At 39.2% G+C, this 15,622-nt stretch overlaps 1 protein-coding gene across 1 annotated transcript in view; it reads left to right on the top strand.

The window, feature by feature from the left end:
• The window catches only part of LOC133447791 (uncharacterized), a 779,477-nt gene that overhangs the window by 293,715 nt on the left and 470,140 nt on the right, over positions 1 to 15,622 (top strand). The window lies entirely within an intron of this gene.

The following is a 15,622-nucleotide window of genomic DNA, read 5'->3' as shown; positions in this document are numbered from 1 at the left end:
GGCTGGGGGGGTTGCTGGTATTTAAGAAGCAGTACCATTTTGGAGGCCTGGTTTTCGGGCTCCGCTGTGTCCGGCCCCCCCCCAGGGGGTGTCGTAAATCCCCAGGGAGTCTGTTTCCCTGGCAGAAACTTTCCTTGCTTTGCTTTGATCTGTTTTGACCCCCCCCTCTAGGGGTCATAAACTTGCTATCTCGGGCTAGGCAGTGGGGTCGCAAACGGACTATCTCGGCCGAGATCACCAGGAGGTACATTGCAGCCGCTTTTCAGCTGAGCCGTTTCAAAGTTGGATATACACATTCACAAAGTGTTCATACATTTTATAAGTTCACATGGGCACATGGGCGAGCACAACATCCCCCCGTTTTAGATTTGATGAAGGACTGCAGGGTCCGCGTCGGAGCTAAAACAAACGGTCAGTCCATGTGGTCGTGACTCTGGTTGGGGGCGTGAGCTGGCCTGGTTAGTCCACTAGGCGAGCAATGCACAAAAATACGAAAAGAAAAACATATTTGAAGCAATAACATCATTCATTTACCTAACACAGTGATATCACTCTTAAAGTGCGGTAGATGAAAGATAAAAGGAGGGGTTAGTTAGGTTTCAGGATGTACACTGTACCTAAAATCAAAAGCCAACAATTTAACCACTCTTTGATTAATTGCTAGGCGACAAAAACACACAAATTAACTTATGTCGGCTGTGGAAGCCTGGAAATTGTGTGTAGGCGTGAATTTTTCTTTAACGCCACAAGGTATCCTACCTCCCTTCCAGGTGTGGAGCGGACTTCCACTTCTGGGTCAGAAAAATTGCGAGGGGGCCGCTGCATAAAGATAATGCAGCTGTTCAGTGTTCTTTGGCTAAAAAGGTCAAACGTGGGACCCCCCTGTGCTCTGAGGTACGGTGTCTGCGCCTTGGTTGTTCTTCTCTGGTTTACTTTAAGAAAACGCTGAGCTGCTTCTTCAGCGTCAGTAACAGTGAAAACTGGGAAGGGCCGCAGCTCCTTTCGGGTAATTAATTTATCGGCTTACTCATAGTGGCGTCTGACCAGGGGGCTCAGGGGATGAGATGACCGGGCTCGCCACCTTTTTGGGTCCAGCCTAAGAACAGACTTGCCTGTCGGTCCATCTCCATCAGCCTGGTCACCTCTTCTGGTTCTCCGTCCACTGCGATGAGCTCTCTGCCATTAATAACCACACCTCAGCTCACGATCCAGGCCCCAGCGCTTCGCTTGGGATTCTGGCAAGAGATTACACTTATTAACGAAGTCAGCTCACGTTATCACCCAGATTAGAAGAAATTAAACCGATAACAAACCCTGAGAGACTGGGGTATTGGTTATAACCTTAGAAGCAAGAACCAACTGAAAGGAGTTAATAAAGTGAGTTAACAGGGAGGAATCTTTAAATAACTTTAAATTAAAGATTCAATTTAAAACACAGTAGAGATTAATCTGAGAAGATTAATAACTCACATGGGGTAATCAGCAACAGTTCAATTAATAGAATTAAAGAAATTAAGTCAACCATTACCTTCAGTTAAGTATGGTTGCAAAAGGGAATTAATCAGAGATTAATAAAATAGTGATCCCTCAATAAAAGTTCAGATTAATAAAAATCAGGAATTTACAGCGAGCCAACCATTAGTTTCCATGGAACCTGGTTGCAAGAGGAAATTACTCAAACAGATTCACAAAAATTGAGTGATAGAAAAAGTTCAGGTTAATAAAATTAACAGAACTTAAAGCAAACCCAACCATTACCTTCAGTGAAGCAGTAGCATTAGCTTCAGTGAAGTAAGGTTGCAGAGGAAATCAATCACAAGATTAATAATCGTGTGATGAAAAATAAAAGTTCAAACTAATAAAATTAAAGAACTTAACAAAGCAACCAACCCTTAGTGAAGCGAGGTTGCCATTAGAACAACTTAAAGTAACCGTAGGAATCAGATAATGAGAGGGGAAGAAAAATAAAGATATTTTCTTTCCCGATCAAAATTAATGTTGTTATTTCATACAACCTGGTCACAAATATCGTTATTATCGAGAGCCTCGCACGGGGGCTCCATTTATGTTGTGCGTCTCGGGGTAGCTTGGCTGTCCAGTTATCAAGGCTAATGATAATTCTATTAAAGAATTATTAATAATTAATAAAGTTGACTATTTATCAAATCATATTATCAAAATGATAATTCTCGGGGCACCACCGCCGGGCCTTACTTCCGGTGGGATTCGATAACTAAAACAGCAGAAAATCAGTCTCATATGATTTTTGATTTATCCTGCAGAACAACAAATCTTACAGAATAACAGTGAAGGCGTGATATCCGAACACTGGGCTCTGCTTAAACAAATCAACTTGTGACCAAATCTTGCATGAAATAACAACCACCACTCGTTCAAAAAATCAATCAGGATTTATTCACATACAGGTATCAAAAGATGGTAAATAAATACCCAATAAATCCCGATGGCAAAACTACCTTATTACAAAACCATTAACTAACTAGAAAAACAACAATCAATAGAAATTAAATGAAAGTTAAAATGCATGAAATGAAAAGAAAAGAATCAAATGTGATAATAATAAAGATGATAAAGAACACAATAATGATAACGTACAGTAATCTCATTAAACATAAGTTCAGCTTTACACCGTTCTAACTGACTGATCGCCCACACGCCACCTCACGTCTCCTCTGGATTCTGGATCTGGGCTGCGGGCTCTGTCGGGGTTCCAGTCCGATGCGGCCTCGTTTCTCTCGGCTCCACCATGCGGCTCGGTTCGGCTCAGTCCTGTGGAGACCCCACGGGCAGGACGATCCTGCAGGGGTTCCCCGGGGCGGGCAGCTGCTCAGCTTGCTCTCCACGTTCCTCCTTTGAAAAGAGATGCAGTCTTTCTGCGTCTCACAGCCGGGCAGGTCTCTCCGATCACGGAGCCGCTTGACGCGCCTCCAGGCGTGCGAGGACAGTCCACTGGAATCAGGGCCGTCGCCGTCTTCCACCAAGGCGCGGGCTCACGGATCTGGAAGATTCTGGCTTCCGGGCTAAGGGAACTCAAGCAGAGAAAAGGTTAAAAGGAGCAGGAGGGCCGGAGCGCTGCCTCGCTCCGTGACCGCAGCGGATCTCCAGGCCAAGCTGGGGCAAGGGCATGCAGAGCATGGGCCGGCCGTGGAGCAACGCTCCGCTGGATCTTCTCTCCCCCCTCCCAGGGGGGGAGGAGGAGATGTGATCTTTGGCCCACAGCCAAAGGTCCAGCTGCTCAGGACGGAAGGTTGGTCGGAAGGGAAGAGAGAAAGTCTTGGTGCAGCACAGAGTTTTGTATCTCCGCGCGCTGCGATGACGTCATCAGTGCCTCACTCGGGATTGGGTGCGCGTCGCTCTCAGGCGCCGCCCCATCCCGCAAGGCATGCTGGGATTGTAGTTCATGGCAGGGTCGCCATTTTATGAGGCACATTAAAGCCAGTTCCAGGCTGGGGGGGTTGCTGGTATTTAAGAAGCAGTACCATTTTGGAGGCCTGGTTTTCGGGCTCCGCTGTGTCCGGCCCCCCCCCAGGGGGTGTCGTAAATCCCCAGGGAGTCTGTTTCCCTGGCAGAAACTTTCCTTGCTTTGCTTTGATCTGTTTTGACCCCCCCCTCTAGGGGTCATAAACTTGCTATCTCGGGCTAGGCAGTGGGGTCGCAAACGGACTATCTCGGCCGAGATCACCAGGAGGTACATTGCAGCCGCTTTTCAGCTGAGCCGTTTCAAAGTTGGATATACACATTCACAAAGTGTTCATACATTTTATAAGTTCACATGGGCACATGGGCGAGCACAACAAGGTCTAACAACATTCTTTAAATAAGTTGGTCAGTAAGATTACCTTAACATGGGCACTGACTTGATTTCTGGACAGTAAGTGCTAATTGATGGGGTAGTGTTGTTGTCCTTTACAGTGCAACATTTACAAAGAAATGAAAAAAGTATGAAAGTATGTTAATTTTAAATGTGAAATATGTTTTCAAGTCATTTCTATTGGCCCAATATGAGCATTGACTTGGTACTTGAATTTAGTAAGTGCATCATGTTGGGGCAGTGCAGCATGACAAGAACCACTATGAGTAAAATAATTTAAATGTTTAAGGACAACATACATCCAATATTCTAGGGTTTAAGAGTATTTGACTTTACGTTTTTCTTTGTTCTGTGTGTGTGTACTGAAATATATTTTGAGGATATCTGATTCAGACTGCCTCAAACAGAAAGACTTGTGATTGTTCTATTCACAAGTGCTTCTCTTTGGGGTTGTCTTGGTTATGGCAAATTCCATAGTGCACATTTTCATCAAACTGGACATCATTTAAGCACCACGAGTCAGACTTGGCCATTATCATTGCCCCAACACAAACACTAACTATGTTTTTCAGTGGAGTAAGTGCTTCTTGTTGGGGTACTTTTAAGACCTTTCCATCGTCCAATGTACAAGTTCAACATTTCTTTTGAAACATCAGTGGGATATACACCTCAACTTTATGCACATTCTTTGAAGGAAAGACTGGAAAGTGCTTATAAGTTGGGGTATGAATCTTGATTCACTTTGCAACTTTTCCTGACTTTTCCTTTGTTTAGTACCCATTTTGCTTAAACGTAACAACATTCTTTAAATGAATTGGTCAGTAAGATTACCTTAACATGGGCACTGACTTGATTTCTGAACACAGTAAGTGCTAATTGTTGGGGTAGTTTTGTTTTCCTTTACAGTTAACACATTTACAAAGAAATGAAAAAAGTATGAAAGTATGTTAATTTTAAACGTGAAATATTTTTTCAAGTCATTTCTATTGGCCCAATATGAGCATTGCCTTGGTACTTGAATTTAGTAAGTGCATCATGTTGGGGCAGTGCAGCATGACAAGAACCACTATGAGTAAAATAATTTAAATGTTTAAGGACAACATACATCCATGATTCTAGGGTTTAAGAGTATTTGACTTTACGTTTTTCTTTGTTCTGTGTGTGTGTACTGAAATATATTTTGAGGATATCTGATTCAGACTGCCTCAAACAGAAAGACTTGTGATTGTTCTATTCACAAGTGCTTCTCTTTGGGGTTGTCTTGGTTATGGCAAATTCCATAGTGCACATTTTCATCAAACTGGACATCATTTAAGCACCTGAATGTCCTGATCCCCGTGGAAATATGCAAGAAATCAGCTCTACAAGGCAATCAGTAGTTATATTGGTTCTTTGGTTGAATCACGAGTCAGACTTGGCCGTTATCATTGCCCCAACACAAACACTAACTATGTTTTTCAGTGGAGTAAGTGCTTCTTGTTGGGGTACTTTTAAGACCTTTCCATCGTCCAATGTACAAGCTCAACATTTCTTTTGAAACATCAGTGGGATATACACCTCAACTTTATGCACATTCTTTGAAGGAAAGACTGGAAAGTGCTTATAAGTTGGGGTGTGAATCTTGTTTCACTTTGCCACTTTTCCTGACTGTCCCTTTGTTTAGTACCCATTTTGCTTAAATGTAGATCTGATTATGATTATTTGTCAATTTCCTCACTGTACTTTTGTGTTGTTTACAAAGATACAGCTATATCTTTCAAACAGTTAATCAAGTGAACCAGTGAAAAGCTGACTGAGCACTGTTCACATCTCAACAGCCTTTCTTTCATATTGAGATGATTATTGTTGCTCGTCAGGGGAGAGTCGTTGGCGGAACGTCACCTCCACCACTGAAACTTTGTCAAATGGAGGTGGAGTTTGTTGGAGTCATTCAGCATTTAAAGGGGTAAAGTCTGCTCCAAGAACAAGACTTCCAGTGCAGTGTGGACAACACAGAAGATACTGGAAGATTTCACCTCATCTACAGAAAAGAACCTGTGTAAGAAACAGGTTTGTTGTTCTGACTCAGAATGACCATTTACTTCTTGATTTCATGAAATGCATCTTGGTGGGCATTTAATTTTCACGAGAACACCTCAAATCGTCTCACTTTTGGTTTTTCAATTCAAAAGTGCTTCTCTTTGGGGTTGTTTTCGTCATGATGGTTTTGTCAAAGAGGTCTAACAACATTCTTTAAATAAGTTGGTCAGTAAGATTACCTTAACATGGGCACTGACTTGATTTCTGGACAGTAAGTGCTAATTGTTGGGGTAGTCTTGTTGTCCTTTACAGTGCAACATTTACAAAGAAATGAAAAAAGTATGAAAGTATGTTAATTTCAAATGTGAAATATGTTTTCAAGTCATTTCTATTGGCCCAATATGAGCATTGACTTTGTACTTGAATTTAGTAAGTGCATCATGTTGGGGCAGTGCAGCATGACAAGAACCACTATGAGTAAAATAATTTAAATGTTTAAGGACAACATACATCCATGATTCTAGGGTTTAAGAGTATTTGACTTTACGTTTTTCTTTGTTATGTGTTTGTGTACTGAAATATATTTAGAGGATATCTGATTCAGACTGCCTCAAACAGAAAGACTTGTGATTGTTCTATTCACAAGTGCTTCTCTTTGGGGTTGTCTTGGTTATGGCAAATTCCATAGTGCACATTTTCATCAAACTGGACATCATTTAAGCACCTGAATGTCCTGATCCCCGTGGAAATATGCAAGAAATCAGCTCTACAAGGCAATCAGTAGTTATATTGGTTCTTTGGTTGAATCACGAGTCAGACTTGGCCGTTATCATTGCCCCAACCCAAACACTAACTATGTTTTTCAGTGGAGTAAGTGCTTCTTGTTGGGGTACTTTTAAGACCTTTCCATCGTCCAATGTACAAGCTCAACATTTCTTTTGAAACATCAGTGGGATATACACCTCAACTTTATGCACATTCTTTGAAGGAAAGACTGGAAAGTGCTTATAAGTTGGGGTGTGAATCTTGTTTCACTTTGTCACTTTTCCTGACTGTCCCTTTGTTTAGTACCCATTTTGCTTAAATGTAGATCTGATTATGATTATTTGTCAATTTCCTCACTGTACTTTTGTGTTGTTTACAAAGATACAGCTATATCTTTCAAACAGTTAATCAAGTGAACCAGTGAAAAGCAGACTGAGCACTGTTCACATCTCAACAGCCTTTCTTTCATATTGAGATGATTATTGTTGCTCGTCAGGGGAGAGTCGTTGGCGGACCGTCACCTCCACCACTGAAACTTTGTCAAATGGAGGTGGAGTTTGTTGGAGTCATTCAGCATTTAAAAGGGTAAAGTCTGCTCCAAGAACAAGACTTCCAGTGCAGTGTGGACAACACAGAAGATACTGGAAGATTTCACCTCATCTACAGAAAAGAACCTGTGTAAGAAACAGGTTTGTTGTTCTGACTCAGAATGACCATTTACTTCTTGATTTCATGAAATGCATCTTGGTGGGCATTTAATTTTCACGAGAACACCTCAAATCGTCTCACTTTTGGTTTTTCAATTCAAAAGTGCTTCTCTTTGGGGTTGTTTTCGTCATGATGGTTTTGTCAAAGAGGTCTAACAACATTCTTTAAATAAGTTGGTCAGTAAGATTACCTTAACATGGGCACTGACTTGATTTCTGGACAGTAAGTGCTAATTGTTGGGGTAGTCTTGTTGTCCTTTACAGTGCAACATTTACAAAGAAATGAAAAAAGTATGAAAGTATGTTAATTTCAAATGTGAAATATGTTTTCAAGTCATTTCTATTGGCCCAATATGAGCATTGACTTTGTACTTGAATTTAGTAAGTGCATCATGTTGGGGCAGTGCAGCATGACAAGAACCACTATGAGTAAAATAATTTAAATGTTTAAGGACAACATACATCCATGATTCTAGGGTTTAAGAGTACTTGACTTTACGTTTTTCTTTGTTATGTGTTTGTGTACTGAAATATATTTAGAGGATATCTGATTCAGACTGCCTCAAACAGAAAGACTTGTGATTGTTCTATTCACAAGTGCTTCTCTTTGGGGTTGTCTTGGTTATGGCAAATTCCATAGTGCACATTTTCATCAAACTGGACATCATTTAAGCACCACGAGTCAGACTTGGCCATTATCATTGCCCCAACACAAACACTAACTATGTTTTTCAGTGGAGTAAGTGCTTCTTGTTGGGGTACTTTTAAGACCTTTCCATCGTCCAATGTACAAGCTCAACATTTCTTTTGAAACATCAATGGGATATACACCTCAACTTTATGCACATTCTTTGAAGGAAAGACTGGAAAGTGCTTATAAGTTGGGGTATGAATCTTGATTCACTTTGCAACTTTTCCTGACTTTTCCTTTGTTTAGTACCCATTTTGCTTAAATGTAACAACATTCTTTAAATGAATTGGTCAGTAAGATTACCTTAACATGGGCACTGACTTGATTTCTGAACACAGTAAGTGCTAATTGTTGGGGTAGTTTTGTTTTCCTTTACAGTTAACACATTTACAAAGAAATGAAAAAAGTATGAAAGTATGTTAATTTTAAACGTGAAATATATTTTCAAGTCATTTCTATTGGCCCAATATGAGCATTGCCTTGGTACTTGAATTTAGTAAGTGCATCATGTTGGGGCAGTGCAGCATGACAAGAACCACTATGAGTAAAATAATTTAAATGTTTAAGGACAACATACATCCAATATTCTAGGGTTTAAGAGTATTTGACTTTACGTTTTTCTTTGTTCTGTGTGTGTGTACTGAAATATATTTTGAGGATATCTGATTCAGACTGCCTCAAACAGAAAGACTTGTGATTGTTCTATTCACAAGTGCTTCTCTTTGGGGTTGTCTTGGTTATGGCAAATTCCATAGTGCACATTTTCATCAAACTGGACATCATTTAAGCACCTGAATGTCCTGATCCCCGTGGAAATATGCAAGAAATCAGCTCTACAAGGCAATCAGTAGTTATATTGGTTCTTTGGTTGAATCACGAGTCAGACTTGGCCGTTATCATTGCCCCAACACAAACACTAACTATGTTTTTCAGTGGAGTAAGTGCTTCTTGTTGGGGTACTTTTAAGACCTTTCCATCGTCCAATGTACAAGCTCAACATTTCTTTTGAAACATCAGTGGGATATACACCTCAACTTTATGCACATTCTTTGAAGGAAAGACTGGAAAGTGCTTATAAGTTGGGGTGTGAATCTTGTTTCACTTTGCCACTTTTCCTGACTGTCCCTTTGTTTAGTACCCATTTTGCTTAAATGTAGATCTGATTATGATTATTTGTCAATTTCCTCACTGTACTTTTGTGTTGTTTACAAAGATACAGCTATATCTTTCAAACAGTTAATCAAGTGAACCAGTGAAAAGCAGACTGAGCACTGTTCACATCTCAACAGCCTTTCTTTCATATTGAGATGATTATTGTTGCTCGTCAGGGGAGAGTCGTTGGCGGAACGTCACCTCCACCACTGAAACTTTGTCAAATGGAGGTGGAGTTTGTTGGAGTCATTCAGCATTTAAAAGGGTAAAGTCTGCTCCAAGAACAAGACTTCCAGTGCAGTGTGGACAACACAGAAGATACTGGAAGATTTCACCTCATCTACAGAAAAGAACCTGTGTAAGAAAAAGGTTTGTTGTTCTGACTCAGAATGACCATTTACTTCTTGATTTCATGAAATGCATCTTGGTGGGCATTTAATTTTCACGAGAACACCTCAAATCGTCTCACTTTTGGTTTTTCAATTCAAAAGTGCTTCTCTTTGGGGTTGTTTTCGTCATGATGGTTTTGTCAAAGAGGTCTAACAACATTCTTTAAATAAGTTGGTCAGTAAGATTACCTTAACATGGGCACTGACTTGATTTCTGGACAGTAAGTGCTAATTGTTGGGGTAGTCTTGTTGTCCTTTACAGTGCAACATTTACAAAGAAATGAAAAAAGTATGAAAGTATGTTAATTTCAAATGTGAAATATGTTTTCAAGTCATTTCTATTGACCCAATATGAGCATTGACTTTGTACTTGAATTTAGTAAGTGCATCATGTTGGGGCAGTGCAGCATGACAAGAACCACTATGAGTAAAATAATTTAAATGTTTAAGGACAACATACATCCATGATTCTAGGGTTTAAGAGTATTTGACTTTACGTTTTTCTTTGTTATGTGTGTGTGTACTGAAATATATTTTGAGGATATCTGATTCAGACTGCCTCAAACAGAAAGACTTGTGATTGTTCTATTCACAAGTGCTTCTCTTTGGGGTTGTCTTGGTTATGGCAAATTCCATAGTGCACATTTTCATCAAACTGGACATCATTTAAGCACCACGAGTCAGACTTGGCCATTATCATTGCCCCAACACAAACACTAACTATGTTTTTCAGTGGAGTAAGTGCTTCTTGTTGGGGTACTTTTAAGACCTTTCCATCGTCCAATGTACAAGCTCAACATTTCTTTTGAAACATCAGTGGGATATACACCTCAACTTTATGCACATTCTTTGAAGGAAAGACTGGAAAGTGCTTATAAGTTGGGGTATGAATCTTGATTCACTTTGCAACTTTTCTTGACTTTTCCTTTGTTTAGTACCCATTTTGCTTAAATGTAACAACATTCTTTAAATGAATTGGTCAGTAAGATTACCTTAACATGGGCACTGACTTGATTTCTGAACACAGTAAGTGCTAATTGTTGGGGTAGTTTTGTTTTCCTTTACAGTTAACACATTTACAAAGAAATGAAAAAAGTATGAAAGTATGTTAATTTTAAACGTGAAATATATTTTCAAGTCATTTCTATTGGCCCAATATGAGCATTGCCTTGGTAGTTGAATTTAGTAAGTGCATCATGTTGGGGCAGTGCAGCATGACAAGAACCACTATGAGTAAAATAATTTAAATGTTTAAGGACAACATACATCCATGATTCTAGGGTTTAAGAGTATTTGACTTTACGTTTTTCTTTGTTATGTGTGTGTACTGAAATATATTTTGAGGATATCTGATTCAGACTGCCTCAAACAGAAAGACTTGTGATTGTTCTATTCACAAGTGCTTCTCTTTGGGGTTGTCTTGGTTATGGCAAATTCCATAGTGCACATTTTCATCAAACTGGACATCATTTAAGCACCTGAATGTCCTGATCCCCGTGGAAATATGCAAGAAATCAGCTCTACAAGGCAATCAGTAGTTATATTAGTTCTTTGGTTGAATCACGAGTCAGACTTGGCCGTTATCATTGCCCCAACACAAACACTAACTATGTTTTTCAGTGGAGTAAGTGCTTCTTGTTGGGGTACTTTTAAGACCTTTCCATCGTCCAATGTACAAGTTCAACATTTCTTTTGAAACATCAGTGGGATATACACCTCAACTTTATGCACATTCTTTGAAGGAAAGACTGGAAAGTGCTTATAAGTTGGGGTGTGAATCTTGTTTCACTTTGCCACTTTTCCTGACTGTCCCTTTGTTTAGTACCCATTTTGCTTAAATGTAGATCTGATTATGATTATTTGTCAATTTTCTCACTGTACTTTTGTGTTGTTTACAAAGATACAGCTATATCTTTCAAACAGTTAATCAAGTGAACCAGTGAAAAGCAGACTGAGCACTGTTCACATCTCAACAGCCTTTCTTTCATATTGAGATGATTATTGTTGCTCGTCAGGGGAGAGTCGTTGGCGGACCGTCACCTCCACCACTGAAACTTTGTCAAATGGAGGTGGAGTTTGTTGGAGTCATTCAGCATTTAAAAGGGTAAAGTCTGCTCCAAGATCAAGACTTTCAGTGCAGTGTGGACAACACAGAAGATACTGGAAGATTTCACCTCATCTACAGAAAAGAACCTGTGTAAGAAACAGGTTTGTTGTTCTGACTCAGAATGACCATTTACTTCTTGATTTCATGAAATGCATCTTGGTGGGCATTTAATTTTCACGAGAACACCTCAAATCGTCTCACTTTTGGTTTTTCAATTCAAAAGTGCTTCTCTTTGGGGTTGTTTTCGTCATGATGGTTTTGTCAAAGAGGTCTAACAACATTCTTTAAATAAGTTGGTCAGTAAGATTACCTTAACATGGGCACTGACTTGATTTCTGGACAGTAAGTGCTAATTGTTGGGGTAGTGTTGTTGTCCTTTACAGTGCAACATTTACAAAGAAATGAAAAAAGTATGAAAGTATGTTAATTTTAAATGTGAAATATGTTTTCAAGTCATTTCTATTGGCCCAATATGAGCATTGACTTGGTACTTGAATTTAGTAAGTGCATCATGTTGGGGCAGTGCAGCATGACAAGAACCACTATGAGTAAAATAATTTAAATGTTTAAGGACAACATACATCCATGATTCTAGGGTTTAAGAGTATTTGACTTGACGTTTTTCTTTGTTATGTGTGTGTGTACTGAAATATATTTTGAGGATATCTGATTCAGACTGCCTCAAACAGAAAGACTTGTGATTGTTCTATTCACAAGTGCTTCTCTTTGGGGTTGTCTTGGTTATGGCAAATTCCATAGTGCACATTTTCATCAAACTGGACTTCATTTAAGCACCTGAATGTCCTGATCCCCGTGGAAATATGCAAGAAATCAGCTCTACAAGGCAATCAGTAGTTATATTGGTTCTTTGGTTGAATCACGAGTCAGACTTGGCCGTTATCATTGCCCCAACCCAAACACTAACTATGTTTTTCAGTGGAGTAAGTGCTTCTTGTTGGGGTACTTTTAAGACCTTTCCATCGTCCAATGTACAAGTTCAACATTTCTTTTGAAACATCAGTGGGATATACACCTCAACTTTATGCACATTCTTTGAAGGAAAGACTGGAAAGTGCTTATAAGTTGGGGTGTGAATCTTGTTTCACTTTGCCACTTTTCCTGACTGTCCCTTTGTTTAGTACCCATTTTGCTTAAATGTAGATCTGATTATGATTATTTGTCAATTTTCTCACTGTACTTTTGTGTTGTTTACAAAGATACAGCTATATCTTTCAAACAGTTAATCAAGTGAACCAGTGAAAAGCAGACTGAGCACTGTTCACATCTCAACAGCCTTTCTTTCATATTGAGATGATTATTGTTGCTCGTCAGGGGAGAGTCGTTGGCGGACCGTCACCTCCACCACTGAAACTTTGTCAAATGGAGGTGGAGTTTGTTGGAGTCATTCAGCATTTAAAAGGGTAAAGTCTGCTCCAAGATCAAGACTTTCAGTGCAGTGTGGACAACACAGAAGATACTGGAAGATTTCACCTCATCTACAGAAAAGAACCTGTGTAAGAAACAGGTTTGTTGTTCTGACTCAGAATGACCATTTACTTCTTGATTTCATGAAATGCATCTTGGTGGGCATTTAATTTTCACGAGAACACCTCAAATCGTCTCACTTTTGGTTTTTCAATTCAAAAGTGCTTCTCTTTGGGGTTGTTTTCGTCATGATGGTTTTGTCAAAGAGGTCTAACAACATTCTTTAAATAAGTTGGTCAGTAAGATTACCTTAACATGGGCACTGACTTGATTTCTGGACAGTAAGTGCTAATTGTTGGGGTAGTGTTGTTGTCCTTTACAGTGCAACATTTACAAAGAAATGAAAAAAGTATGAAAGTATGTTAATTTTAAATGTGAAATATGTTTTCAAGTCATTTCTATTGGCCCAATATGAGCATTGACTTGGTACTTGAATTTAGTAAGTGCATCATGTTGGGGCAGTGCAGCATGACAAGAACCACTATGAGTAAAATAATTTAAATGTTTAAGGACAACATACATCCATGATTCTAGGGTTTAAGAGTATTTGACTTGACGTTTTTCTTTGTTATGTGTGTGTGTACTGAAATATATTTTGAGGATATCTGATTCAGACTGCCTCAAACAGAAAGACTTGTGATTGTTCTATTCACAAGTGCTTCTCTTTGGGGTTGTCTTGGTTATGGCAAATTCCATAGTGCACATTTTCATCAAACTGGACTTCATTTAAGCACCTGAATGTCCTGATCCCCGTGGAAATATGCAAGAAATCAGCTCTACAAGGCAATCAGTAGTTATATTGGTTCTTTGGTTGAATCACGAGTCAGACTTGGCCGTTATCATTGCCCCAACCCAAACACTAACTATGTTTTTCAGTGGAGTAAGTGCTTCTTGTTGGGGTACTTTTAAGACCTTTCCATCGTCCAATGTACAAGCTCAACATTTCTTTTGAAACATCAGTGGGATATACACCTCAACTTTATGCACATTCTTTGAAGGAAAGACTGGAAAGTGCTTATAAGTTGGGGTGTGAATCTTGTTTCACTTTGTCACTTTTCCTGACTGTCCCTTTGTTTAGTACCCATTTTGCTTAAATGTAGATCTGATTATGATTATTTGTCAATTTCCTCACTGTACTTTTGTGTTGTTTACAAAGATACAGCTATATCTTTCAAACAGTTAATCAAGTGAACCAGTGAAAAGCAGACTGAGCACTGTTCACATCTCAACAGCCTTTCTTTCATATTGAGATGATTATTGTTGCTCGTCAGGGGAGAGTCGTTGGCGGACCGTCACCTCCACCACTGAAACTTTGTCAAATGGAGGTGGAGTTTGTTGGAGTCATTCAGCATTTAAAAGGGTAAAGTCTGCTCCAAGAACAAGACTTCCAGTGCAGTGTGGACAACACAGAAGATACTGGAAGATTTCACCTCATCTACAGAAAAGAACCTGTGTAAGAAACAGGTTTGTTGTTCTGACTCAGAATGACCATTTACTTCTTGATTTCATGAAATGCATCTTGGTGGGCATTTAATTTTCACGAGAACACCTCAAATCGTCTCACTTTTGGTTTTTCAATTCAAAAGTGCTTCTCTTTGGGGTTGTTTTCGTCATGATGGTTTTGTCAAAGAGGTCTAACAACATTCTTTAAATAAGTTGGTCAGTAAGATTACCTTAACATGGGCACTGACTTGATTTCTGGACAGTAAGTGCTAATTGTTGGGGTAGTCTTGTTGTCCTTTACAGTGCAACATTTACAAAGAAATGAAAAAAGTATGAAAGTATGTTAATTTCAAATGTGAAATATGTTTTCAAGTCATTTCTATTGGCCCAATATGAGCATTGACTTTGTACTTGAATTTAGTAAGTGCATCATGTTGGGGCAGTGCAGCATGACAAGAACCACTATGAGTAAAATAATTTAAATGTTTAAGGACAACATACATCCATGATTCTAGGGTTTAAGAGTATTTGACTTTACGTTTTTCTTTGTTATGTGTTTGTGTACTGAAATATATTTAGAGGATATCTGATTCAGACTGCCTCAAACAGAAAGACTTGTGATTGTTCTATTCACAAGTGCTTCTCTTTGGGGTTGTCTTGGTTATGGCAAATTCCATAGTGCACATTTTCATCAAACTGGACATCATTTAAGCACCACGAGTCAGACTTGGCCATTATCATTGCCCCAACACAAACACTAACTATGTTTTTCAGTGGAGTAAGTGCTTCTTGTTGGGGTACTTTTAAGACCTTTCCATCGTCCAATGTACAAGCTCAACATTTCTTTTGAAACATCAATGGGATATACACCTCAACTTTATGCACATTCTTTGAAGGAAAGACTGGAAAGTGCTTATAAGTTGGGGTATGAATCTTGATTCACTTTGCAACTTTTCCTGACTTTTCCTTTGTTTAGTACCCATTTTGCTTAAATGTAACAACATTCTTTAAATGAATTGGTCAGTAAGATTA

Source organism: Cololabis saira, chromosome 1 (assembly GCF_033807715.1).
Source record: "Cololabis saira isolate AMF1-May2022 chromosome 1, fColSai1.1, whole genome shotgun sequence".
NCBI lineage: Eukaryota > Metazoa > Chordata > Actinopteri > Beloniformes > Belonidae > Cololabis > Cololabis saira.
The sequence above is the reverse complement of the archived record's forward strand: the minus strand, read 5'-3'. Positions and strand labels throughout refer to the sequence as shown.